Genomic DNA, 12132 nt, shown 5'->3' with positions numbered 1-12132 from the left:
GTAAAACTGCAAAAAAAAAAAAAAAAAAAACATTATAGCTATATTTACAGGGACACCTGATGGTTAAGGTTTTTTTGTTTGTTTGAAAACTGTAGCACGAAACATTTGGTGCTATAGGTGCTCTATACACACTTGTGTAGCAGCTGCAGTTGAGTACATTGAGTAAGTGGCCATGAATTTTCAGCGTTTATTCTGTCGGTACTGATTTAATTAATCTGCTCTCAAAAAGAGTAAAACGTGACTGCCGAGGGTCTTTCCCCCCCCCAGAAGAGTGACCGGCTACAATAGCAGACTTTTTTTTTTCTTCATTAAAAAAAAGGTGAATTTTTTTTTTGTTTCCTTTGCCCTTTCATATATATATAATGGTCTGTTTTCAGTCTGCCGATTGAGTAAGGCGTTTTGGTGTGGACTGCCTTTTTCCCAGCAGTAGCGTGAATGACTAACGGCTGGTTAAGAGGCAGAAGAACGTAGACACTACAGACTCAAACATTTAGATCTGAACTTGGCAGTTTGTTCAAAGAATGTACTGAAATGTTAAAAGGTAACAGTTCTGCGCAAAAGTCAGACCATTTATTTCATTTCCAGTCCAAACAAACATCAAATATAAGTTATTCAGTTTTCTGTGTCAGGAAAAAAGCAGGAAACGCATGTTTACCAGAGAAATACCCAGAAGCCTCCGCCACTGAATCCACTCTCAGCTGTGTTCAGTCAGTGAGTCAATCTTTACCTTCATCACAGCCTCCGTTCTCTTCAGGAGACTCACTTCCAGCTCCTCAAAGAACCTGCAGACACGCCTCCAAAGTTCAGTCTTAGAAGCTGGTTGATGATTTTTGTGAATCAAACCCATTCAGTGGTGATGAGGTCTGGACTCTGGGGTGGTCAATCCATCGTTCAGCTTCTTTGTTTGGTGTGTCCGTCTCCTTTTCTCGGTGAGGTTCTTCTTGATCCTTTCAGACCCACAGCGCTGAGTCGTCTTCTCACAGTGGAAGGATGGACAGAAACACCTGTGGATGTTTTCAGATCTGAAGCAGCTTGATGTTCTCCTCTCTCTCAGAGATCAAAGCTTTCAGTGCTGTTTATCTGATGGGGGCAGTTTTGGGGTCGACCAGCTCTTCCAGGTGGTTGTTAGGAGCCACATTTTCTCTGGAGCTTTTCATCAGTTTTTGGTTTTTCCTCTTAGATGTTCTCCTTTTTTATGAGAGTGTATTGTCGGTAACACTAGAATGTCTACGTAGCACATTCATAACATCTTGCATATACACTTTGTAACGTGTTCATGAATGTTTACATCAATATTTGTAAAGTATGTTTTGCACGATATTTATATGGACTACAATGTCATTCTGGTAAGATTTTCAAGAATAAAAGTCCTCATTTTTATTTTGAAAAAATGTTATTTTCAGTTAAATGCTTAATTTCTGGAAAGCTAAAATAAAAATGACCTTGTTTTCTCCCTTTTTAAGTGCTTTGATGCCAAGACACTTTAGTTTTGTTTTTGTTTTGGGTTTTTTTTTTTTTTTTTTTTTGTCACTTTGCTACATGGACAGTGTGCTTATATGCTTAGGAGCACTGATTGGACTGGATCTTAGTCTGATGGTGTGCCTTAGTGTCAAAGCACTTAATGACCGCAAGTAATAAAACGAGGTGATTTCTATTTTGACCGTCCAGAAATTAGGCCTTTTACTGAAAATAATAAACTGAGAGGTTTTATTTGGACAAGTATCTCAGTAAAATGACATATTAGTCCATATTACTATGATGTAAAACACACATGCTTAGTGAATGTTTATTTAAACATTCATGAGCATGTTATGAATGTGTCACCGTGTTATCTGATCTCAGAAATCCCCTGGAAAGAGAGTAACTCCTATTTGATGGCTTTCCCTGTAAATGAAATGCGAAGGCTGGTTTCTGACTTTTGCGCAGCGCTGTGCGTATAAAATTGGTAAATATTTTCAGGTGTGGTGTTTGTTTTTGAAATAATCTGTTTGTCCCTCATTTTCTTCATGTTTGCTAGCGTGTATACTTTCTCTAGAGGGAACCTATTAATGTGTGAATATTGTCATCTGAATGCCAAGTCGTGTGTGCAATGTGAAAAACGTATAGAGGGGAAAAAAACAACAGATTCCTGAAAAAATCGGTTTGAATTGGCTGGTAGTTTGTTTTTTGTTTTGACTACTAATCAAATCAAATTTGAACTTGGCGACTGTATGCTTGCTTGTTTTGTAATGAGATGCTAATATTGATGTGAGAAAATGGGATGTTTTCATTTAGTTTGAGAGTCTGAAAGCAAATAACTACCCCTACCATTGCTGCAGTTATCAGCACACTACATACAGTTCATAGTGTAGATTTCCCATTTTTGGTAGCAGAATCGTCTTCATATTTGGCAAAACGCTCCGATATCTGCCCTGAATCCAGCATAAGCGCCAGGGAGGGATGGATCTAGTGATATTAATATCTAAATCTGCAAATATTACTAGATAAAATAATGTAGTGTGGGTTTCTATTGCCAGAATCTGTGCATTTAACTTTATGGATGCGCCTCCTAGTGGATGAACTATAAAATGTATTATTATTAATATATTATTACTATATTATTACTATAATTATTACTACAGCTACATTTTGGAAAGAACCAGTGCAGTAGCCTAATTTGGCTGCTCTGTAACAAAAATATGCTTAACTCAGTCCAACAAAGACAGTTATTATTAAAAACTCTAATAAATGAATATTTGAAGTTCATTTAATAAAACAGCACAAAAGATGCTAATTTATTTCTCTCATACTTTCCGTTCGAACCCCCCCCCCCCCCAAACTTGGCACTTGGCCACTGTTGACCACAGATGGTACCTATATTTATAACACAAGTCTAAAGCATTATTATTGTTATTATTATTATTATTATTATTATTATTATTATTACTGTTGTTTTCATCCTAGAGAACATTAAACACGTCTGAGAAGATTAATAACGAACAGTGTTTACTGAGGAGGTTTCACTGATCAGAAAAATGATGCATGAGGTCATCGAGGTTAATATCGTTTTAATTTGGCGTCCGAGTCCCTGTTTTGCTTTGCTTAAACGCCAAAAAAGGTTTTAAAGTTGTAAGAAACCTGCAAGAGTGTTTTATTTTGTTTTGCTTTTAAGTAGCGCTGGTTTGTGCGCGTGGGTCCTCACAAAAAAAAAAACACAAAAAAAAACAAAGCATCCGTTTAAAAGCGGACTAATCAGTTTGTTCCTGCATCACATTAACTTTATTTCTGTGGGAGATTGGATTTAGTAGACTTTGTCATCTCATTTCTGTTCCTTGGCTTTGTTTTGCGTGTTGGGAGGAAAGGCTTCACAGGCCGAAGCGCTGGCGGGGGGGAGGGGGCGAAGGCCATCGAGGCCGCGCGCCCCTGAGCTTTAACGCTGACTTGGGATGGTTTCGGAAGCACTGAGCACCTGAGGTGCCGTTTCATTTTCTCACCTGTCCATCCACTCTTCTCTGTAACAGTCTTTCATCCAGCCCACTGGTACCTTCCCCACCACTGTCTCCTCTCCGACACTTGTTCTGAGTCTTCACCTCAGTGCCACCACCCCCTCACCCACCCCACTCCCCAAAAAAGTGGAAATACTGTTCTAATTCCATGTACATCTCCACCAAATTTTGTTTCATTGTTGAGTTTCTAAATCTCTAATAAAGGATTGAGTATATCTGCTTGTTTGACTGAGTTGAAATATGAGCCCCTGTTGGTAATAAATAATCACCGAAGTCACCGATGGCTTCACACTTTAATCACTTGTGATGGAGTGGTTAAAGGGCGGCTGTCCCACACTTCTCTTGCGCGTCGTTTCTGCTCTGAGAGCTGCCTGTGACATTTGTGTGGTTTTAAGTGCCAAAAACAGTCCTGCTTCATTTCTGCGTGAACATTCTAACTTAGAAGCCTTTAAGACTTAAATATGTAAATGAGCTGTGTTCTGCTCAGCAGCCCTGGATTGTGCATCATTCAGTGTTTATATATATATATATAAATTATAATTACACACACTATACAAATAAACATTAAGATATTTATTTAGTGTACATACAGATATATATATATATATATATATGATTATGTGTGAGGTGTAAACAGATTCAGAGAGGGTTTGGTGTGAGATGGTTCAGATGGGAACCAGGCATCGCCATGACTACAACACAGCTATAGACACTTTATTTACCATCCAGAACCACCAAAGAACCCACACGAGTCTTCTGAGCTTATATGGAATGTTGATGATGGAAAATTAGTGGAAAATCTGGAATAATCCGTTTTCTTTAGGAACTGTTTTGCGCCCTGCATGTCTCCCTCCATCATGAACGTGCATCAAAAATATCCGTTTTAGTCCAAAATCTTCTCACTTCAAACTATCATAAAACAGCGTCTCGGACATCAGGCAGTGAATTCATAACAATTTCATGGAGGAACTTTCTGTGATGAGCTTTTAGAGATGGATGTCTGGTTCCTATCACCACCACTGTGAACAGTTAGAACAGAGTGTTTCACACCAAACCGTTCTGCATGACTCTTGACCACTTAATCATACAGACGTTTTGGAAAATTAAAATGGAATTCTGTTTTGAAAAGTTTAGTTTGCTGCATTTGAACGGGGGACTACAGGAATTTGATATCCTGATACTCAGTTCTGTTGTGATTTAAAGTACTGTGATATGTTGGCCCTGTTTTTATGCAGTGTAGCCCTACACTTGTGAACTTTTGACATTCTGGCTGACTTTTTTTTTTATCCATTCCTTCCAGCAGCACCACTGACAGAAGCCTTGGCCTCACCAGAAACACACAAACAGATTCTTAGCGCCATCTTCTGGACTGAAAATGGATTTTGCTTGCCTGTTAGTGTACCAGTGGGCCTTCCACCCATTAAAAATAGCAATAATTAAATAAGAAATACTATTACTGGGCCTCCAAATATCTGTACTATTTTTTTGACCCAAACTCATTTTTGGGACACACAGTAAGTGGAGATAAATGGCTTAATAAAATAAATGAAACTCTTCACCTGAGGCCAAATTTTGCATGAAATTCATACAAGTTCTCAAGAAGGAAGTTCCTGTGATCTCACGTTGAGCGTCACTGTTAAACCATCTGAGGTTTGTGGTTTTCCCACTGAGGAACATTCTGCCCAGACATTTCTGTAACAGAAGCTGTTTTTGCGGAAGCAGAGCTCGTACGGTCAGTTCCACGGATGTGAAGAGGAGAACTGTAACTGCTCTTCAGCTGGAGAGAAGCCCATCAATTGAAAACTGAAATTCAGAGCAGACAAGTTCAAGATTAACGTGAGCTCATATTCCACATCCAGAAGCACAAAAGGGAAAGTCAGAGTTTAAGGTAAGGAAGCTAGGGGTAGTCAGGTACTGAAGTTAGACAGGCTAGGAAAAGTCAGAGTTTAAGGTAAGGAAGCTAGGGGTAGTCAGGTATTGAAGTTAGGCAGTCTAGGGAAAGTCAGAGTTTAAGGTAAGGAAGCTAGGGGTAGTCAGGTATTGAAGTTGGACAGGCTAGGGAAAGTCAGAGTTTAAGGTAAGGAAGCTAGGGGTAGTCAGATATTGAAGTTAGATAGGTTAGGGAAAGTCAGAGTTTAAGGTAATGAAGCTAGGGGTAGTCAGGTACTGAAATTAGACAGGCTAGGAAAAGTCAGAGTTTAAGGTAAGGAAGCTAGGGGTAGTCAGGTATTGAAGTTAGACAGGCTAGGGAAAGTCAGAGTTTAAGGTAAGGAAGCTAGGGGTAGTCAGGTATTGAAGTTGGACAGGCTAGGGAAAGTCAGAGTTTAAGGTAAGGAAGCTAGGGGTAGTCAGGTACTGGAGTTAGACAGGCTAGGGAAAGTCAGGGTTTAAGGTAAGGAAGCTAGGGGTAGTCAGGTACTGGAGTTAGGCAGGCTAGGGAAAGTCAGAGTTTAAGGTAAGGAAGCTAGGGGTAGTCAGGTACTGGAGTTAGACAGGCTAGGGAAAGTCAGGGTTTAAGATAAGGAAGCTAGGGGTAGTCAGGTGTCCAAGTTAGGCAGGCTAGGGAAAGTCAGAGTTTAAGGTAAGGAAGCTAGGGGTAGCCAGGTATTGAAGTTAGGCAGGCTAGGGAAAGTCAGAGTTTAAGATAAGGAAGCTAGGGGTAGTCAGGTATTGAAGTTAGACAGGCTAGGGAAAGTCAGAGTTTAAGACAAGGAAGCTAGGGGTAGTCAGGTATTGAAGTTAGGCAGGCTAGGGAAAGTCAGAGTTTAAGGTAAGGAAGCTAGGGGTAGTCAGGTATTGAAGTTGGACAGGCTAGGGAAAGTCAGAGTTTAAGGTAAGGAAGCTAGGGGTAGCCAGGTACTGAAGTTAGACAGGCTAGGGAAAGTCAGAGTTTAAGGTAAGGGAGCTAGGGGTAGTCAGGTATTGAAGTTGGACAGGCTAGGGAAAGTCAGAGTTTAAGGTAAGGAAGCTAGGGGTAGTCAGGTATTGAAGTTAGGCAGGCTAGGGAAAGTCAGAGTTTAAGACAAGGAAGCTAGGGGTAGTCAGGTATTGAAGTTAGGCAGGCTAGGGAAAGTCAGAGTTTAAGGTAAGGAAGCTAGGGGTAGCCAGGTACTGAAGTTAGACAGGCTAGGGAAAGTCAGAGTTTAAGGTAAGGAAGCTAGGGGTAGTCAGGTACTGGAGTTAGACAGGCTAGGGAAAGTCAGGGTTTAAGATAAGGAAGCTAGGGGTAGTCAGGTGTCCAAGTTAGGCAGGCTAGGTAAAGTCAGAGTTTAAGGTAAGGAAGCTAGGGGTAGCCAGGTATTGAAGTTAGGCAGGCTAGGGAAAGTCAGAGTTTAAGGTAAGGGAGCTAGGGGTAGTCAGGTATTGAAGTTGGACAGGCTAGGGAAAGTCAGAGTTTAAGGTAAGGAAGCTAGGGGTAGCCAGGTACTGAAGTTAGACAGGCTAGGGAAAGTCAGAGTTTAAGGTAAGGAAGCTAGGGGTAGTCAGGTACTGGAGTTAGACAGGCTAGGGAAAGTCAGGGTTTAAGACAAGGAAGCTAGGGGTAGTCAGGTATTGAAGTTAGGCAGGCTAGGGAAAGTCAGAGTTTAAGGTAAGGAAGCTAGGGGTAGTCAGGTACTGGAGTTAGACAGGCTAGGGAAAGTCAGGGTTTAAGATAAGGAAGCTAGGGGTAGTCAGGTGTCCAAGTTAGGCAGGCTAGGTAAAGTCAGAGTTTAAGGTAAGGAAGCTAGGGGTAGCCAGGTATTGAAGTTAGGCAGGCTAGGGAAAGTCAGAGTTTAAGATAAGGAAGCTAGGGGTAGTCAGGTGTCCAAGTTAGGCAGGCTAGTGAAAGTCAGAGTTTAAGATAAGGAAGCTAGGGGTAGCCAGGTACTGAAGTTAGACAGGCTAGGGAAAGTCAGAGTTTAAGGTAAGGAAGCTAGGGGTAGTCAGGTGTCCAAGTTAGGCAGGCTAGGTAAAGTCAGAGTTTAAGGTAAGGAAGCTAGGGGTAGCCAGGTATTGAAGTTAGGCAGGCTAGGGAAAGTCAGAGTTTAAGGTAAGGGAGCTAGGGGTAGTCAGGTATTGAAGTTGGACAGGCTAGGGAAAGTCAGAGTTTAAGGTAAGGAAGCTAGGGGTAGTCAGGTATTGAAGTTAGGCAGGCCAGGGAAAGTCAGAGTTTAAGACAAGGAAGCTAGGGGTAGTCAGGTATTGAAGTTAGGCAGGCTAGGGAAAGTCAGAGTTTAAGGTAAGGAAGCTAGGGGTAGTCAGGTACTGGAGTTAGACAGGCTAGGGAAAGTCAGGGTTTAAGATAAGGAAGCTAGGGGTAGTCAGGTGTCCAAGTTAGGCAGGCTAGGTAAAGTCAGAGTTTAAGGTAAGGAAGCTAGGGGTAGCCAGGTATTGAAGTTAGGCAGGCTAGGGAAAGTCAGAGTTTAAGATAAGGAAGCTAGGGGTAGTCAGGTATTGAAGTTAGACAGGCTAGTGAAAGTCAGAGTTTAAGATAAGGAAGCTAGGGGTAGCCAGGTACTGAAGTTAGGCAGGCTAGGGAAAGTCAGAGTTTAAGGTAAGGAAGCTAGGGGTAGTCAGGTGTCCAAGTTAGGCAGGCTAGGGAAAGTCAGAGTTTAAGGTAAGGAAGCTAGGGGTAGCCAGGTATTGAAGTTAGGCAGGCTAGGGAAAGTCAGAGTTTAAGATAAGGAAGCTAGGGGTAGTCAGGTATTGAAGTTAGGCAGGCTAGGGAAAGTCAGAGTTTAAGATAAGGAAGCTAGGGGTAGTCAGGTATTGAAGTTAGGCAGGCTAGGGAAAGTCAGAGTTTAAGATAAGGAAGCTAGGGGTAGTCAGGTATTGAAGTTAGACAGGCTAGGGAAAGTCAGAGTTTAAGACAAGGAAGCTAGGGGTAGTCAGGTATTGAAGTTAGGCAGGCTAGGGAAAGTCAGAGTTTAAGACAAGGAAGCTAGGGGTAGTCAGGTATTGAAGTTAGGCAGGCTAGGGAAAGTCAGAGTTTAAGACAAGGAAGCTAGGGGTAGTCAGGTATTGAAGTTAGGCAGGCTAGGGAAAGTCAGAGTTTAAGGTAAGGAAGCTAGGGGTAGTCAGGTATTGAAGTTGGACAGGCTAGGGAAAGTCAGAGTTTAAGGTAAGGAAGCTAGGGGTAGCCAGGTACTGAAGTTAGACAGGCTAGGGAAAGTCAGAGTTTAAGGTAAGGAAGCTAGGGGTAGTCAGGTATTGAAGTTGGACAGGCTAGGGAAAGTCAGAGTTTAAGGTAAGGAAGCTAGGGGTAGTCAGGTATTGAAGTTAGGCAGGCTAGGGAAAGTCAGAGTTTAAGACAAGGAAGCTAGGGGTAGTCAGGTATTGAAGTTAGGCAGGCTAGGGAAAGTCAGAGTTTAAGGTAAGGAAGCTAGGGGTAGTCAGGTATTGAAGTTGGACAGGCTAGGGAAAGTCAGAGTTTAAGGTAAGGAAGCTAGGGGTAGCCAGGTACTGAAGTTAGACAGGCTAGGGAAAGTCAGAGTTTAAGGTAAGGAAGCTAGGGGTAGTCAGGTACTGGAGTTAGACAGGCTAGGGAAAGTCAGGGTTTAAGATAAGGAAGCTAGGGGTAGTCAGGTATTGAAGTTAGGCAGGCTAGGGAAATTCAGAGTTTAAGACAAGGAAGCTAGGGGTAGTCAGGTTTTGAAGTTAGGCAGGCTAGGGAAATTCAGAGTTTAAGGTAAGGAAGCTAGGGGTAGTCACGTATTGAAGTTAGACAGGCTAGGGAAAGTCAGAGTTTAAGGTAAGGAAGCTAGGGGTAGTCACGTATTGAAGTTAGGCAGGCTAGGGAAAGTCAGAGTTTAAGGTAAGGAAGCTAGGGGTAGTCAGGTACTGAAGTTAGGCAGGCTAGGGAAAGTCAGAGTTTAAGGTAAGGAAGCTAGGGGTAGTCAGGTATTGAAGTTGGACAGGCTAGGGAAAGTCAGAGTTTAAGGTAAGGAAGCTAGGGGTAGTCAGGTACTGAAGTTAGGCAGGCTAGGGAAAGTCAGAGTTTAAGGTAAGGAAGCTAGGGGTAGTCAGGTATTGATGTTAGGCAGGCTAGGGAAAGTCAGAGTTTAAGGTAAGGAAGCTAGGGGTAGTCAGGTATTGAATTTAGGCAGGCTAGAGAAAGTCAGAGTTTAAGGTAAGGAAGCTAGTGGTAGTCACGTATTGAAGTTAGGCAGGCTAGGAAAAGTCAGAATTTAAGATAAGGAAGCTAGGGGTAGTCAGGTGTCCAAGTTAGGCAGGCTAGGTAAAGTCAGAGTTTAAGGTAAGGAAGCTAGGGGTAGTCAGGTGTCCAAGTTAGGCAGGCTAGGGAAAGTCAGAGTTTAAGGTAAGGAAGCTAGACTAAAGGTGGCATTTACAGCAGGGAAGCTAGACTAAAGGCGGCATTTACAGCAGGGAAGCTAGACTAAAAGCGGTGTTTACAGTAGGGAAGCTAGACTAAAGGCGGCATCTACAGCAGCGAAGCTAGACTAAAGTCAGTGTGTACAGCAGGGGAGCTAGACTAAAGTCAGTGTTTACAGTAGGGAAGCTCGACTAAAGTCAGTGTGTACAGCAGGGAAGCTAGACTAAAGCCAGTGTGTACAGCAGGGGAGCTAGACTAAAGTCAGTGTGTACAGCAGGGGAGCTAGACTAAAGTCAGTGTTTACAGCAGGGAAGCTAGACTAAAGTCAGTGTGTACAGCAGGGAAGCTCGACTAAAGTCAGAGTGTACAGCAGGGAAGCTCGACTAAAGTCAGCGTTCACAGCAGGGAAGCTAGACTAAAGTCAGTGTGTACAGCAGGGAAGCTAGACTAAAGTCAGTGTGTACAGCAGGGAAGCTAGACTAAAGTCAGTGTGTACAGCAGGGAAGCTAGACTAAAGTCAGCGTTCACAGCAGGGAAGCTAGACTAAAGTCAGTGTGTACAGCAGGGAAGCTAGAGTAAAGTCAGTGTGTACAGTAGGGAAGCTAGACTAAAGTCAGTGTGTACAGTAGGGAAGCTAGACTAAAGTCAGCGTGTACAGTAGGGAAGCTAGACTAAAGTCAGCGTGTACAGCAGGGAAGCTAGACTAAAGTCAGCGTTCACAGCAGGGAAGCTAGACTAAAGTCAGTGTGTACAGCAGGGAAGCTCGACTAAAGTTGGTGTGTACAGCAGGGGAGCTAGACTAAAGTCGGTGTGTACAGCAGGGGAGCTCGACTAAAGTCGGTGTGTACAGCAGGGAAGCTAGACTAAAGTCAGTGTGTACAGCAGGGAAGCTCGACTAAAGTCGGTGTGTACAGCAGGGAAGCTAGACTAAAGGTGGCGTTTACAGCAGGGAAGCTAGACTAAAGTCAGTGTGTACAGCAGGGAAGCTAGACTAAAGTCAGTGTGTACAGCAGGGAAGCTATACTAAAGGTGGCGTTTACAGCAGGGAAGCTAGACTAAAGGCGGCATCTACAGCAGGGGAGCTAGACTAAAGTCAGTGTGTACAGCAGGGAAGCTAGACTAAAGGTGGCGTTTACAGCAGGGAAGCTAGACTAAAGTCAGTGTGTACAGCAGGGAAGCTAGACTAAAGTTGGTGTGTACAGCAGGGGAGCTAGACTAAAGTCAGTGTGTACAGCAGGGAAGCTAGACTAAAGGTGGCGTTTACAGCAGGGAAGCTAGACTAAAGTCAGTGTGTACAGCAGGGAAGCTCGACTAAAGTCGGTGTGTACAGCGGGGAAGCTAGACTAAAATCAGTGTGTACAGCAGGGAAGCTAGACTAAAGTCAGTGTGTACAGCAGGGAAGCTAGACTAAAGTCAGTGTGTACAGCAGGGAAGCTCGACTAAAGTCGGTGTGTACAGCAGGGAAGCTAGACTAAAGTCAGTGTGTACAGCAGGGAAGCTAGACTAAAGTCGGTGTGTACAGCAGGGAAGCTAGACTAAAGTCGGTGTGTACAGCAGGGAAGCTAGACTAAAGTCAGTGTGTACAGCAGGGAAGCTATACTAAAGGTGGCGTTTACAGCAGGGAAGCTAGACTAAAGTCAGTGTGTACAGCAGGGAAGCTAGACTAAAGTCAGTGTGTACAGCAGGGAAGCTATACTAAAGGTGGCGTTTACAGCAGGGAAGCTAGACTAAAGGCGGCATCTACAGCAGGGGAGCTAGACTAAAGTCAGTGTGTACAGCAGGGAAGCTAGACTAAAGGTGGCGTTTACAGCAGGGAAGCTAGACTAAAGTCAGTGTGTACAGCAGGGAAGCTAGACTAAAGTTGGTGTGTACAGCAGGGGAGCTAGACTAAAGTCAGTGTGTACAGCAGGGAAGCTAGAATAAAGTCAGTGTGTACAGCAGGGAAGCTAGACTAAAGGTGGCGTTTACAGCAGGGAAGCTAGACTAAAGTCAGTGTGTACAGCAGGGAAGCTCGACTAAAGTCGGTGTGTACAGCAGGGAAGCTAGACTAAAATCAGTGTGTACAGCAGGGAAGCTAGACTAAAGTCAGTGTGTACAGCAGGGAAGCTAGACTAAAGTCAGTGTGTACAGCAGGGAAGCTCGACTAAAGTCGGTGTGTACAGCAGGGAAGCTAGACTAAAGTCAGTGTGTACAGCAGGGAAGCTAGACTAAAGGCGGCGTTTACAGCAGCGAAGCTAGACTAAAGTCAGTGTGTACAGCAGGGAAGCTAGACTAAAGTCAGTGTGTACAGCAGGGAAGCTAGACTAAAGGCGGCGTTTACAGCAGCGAAGCTAG

This window comes from Pygocentrus nattereri, chromosome 2, assembly GCF_015220715.1.
Source record: "Pygocentrus nattereri isolate fPygNat1 chromosome 2, fPygNat1.pri, whole genome shotgun sequence".
In the NCBI taxonomy this organism is placed as follows: domain Eukaryota; kingdom Metazoa; phylum Chordata; class Actinopteri; order Characiformes; family Serrasalmidae; genus Pygocentrus; species Pygocentrus nattereri.
This window is presented reverse-complemented; position numbering follows the sequence as displayed.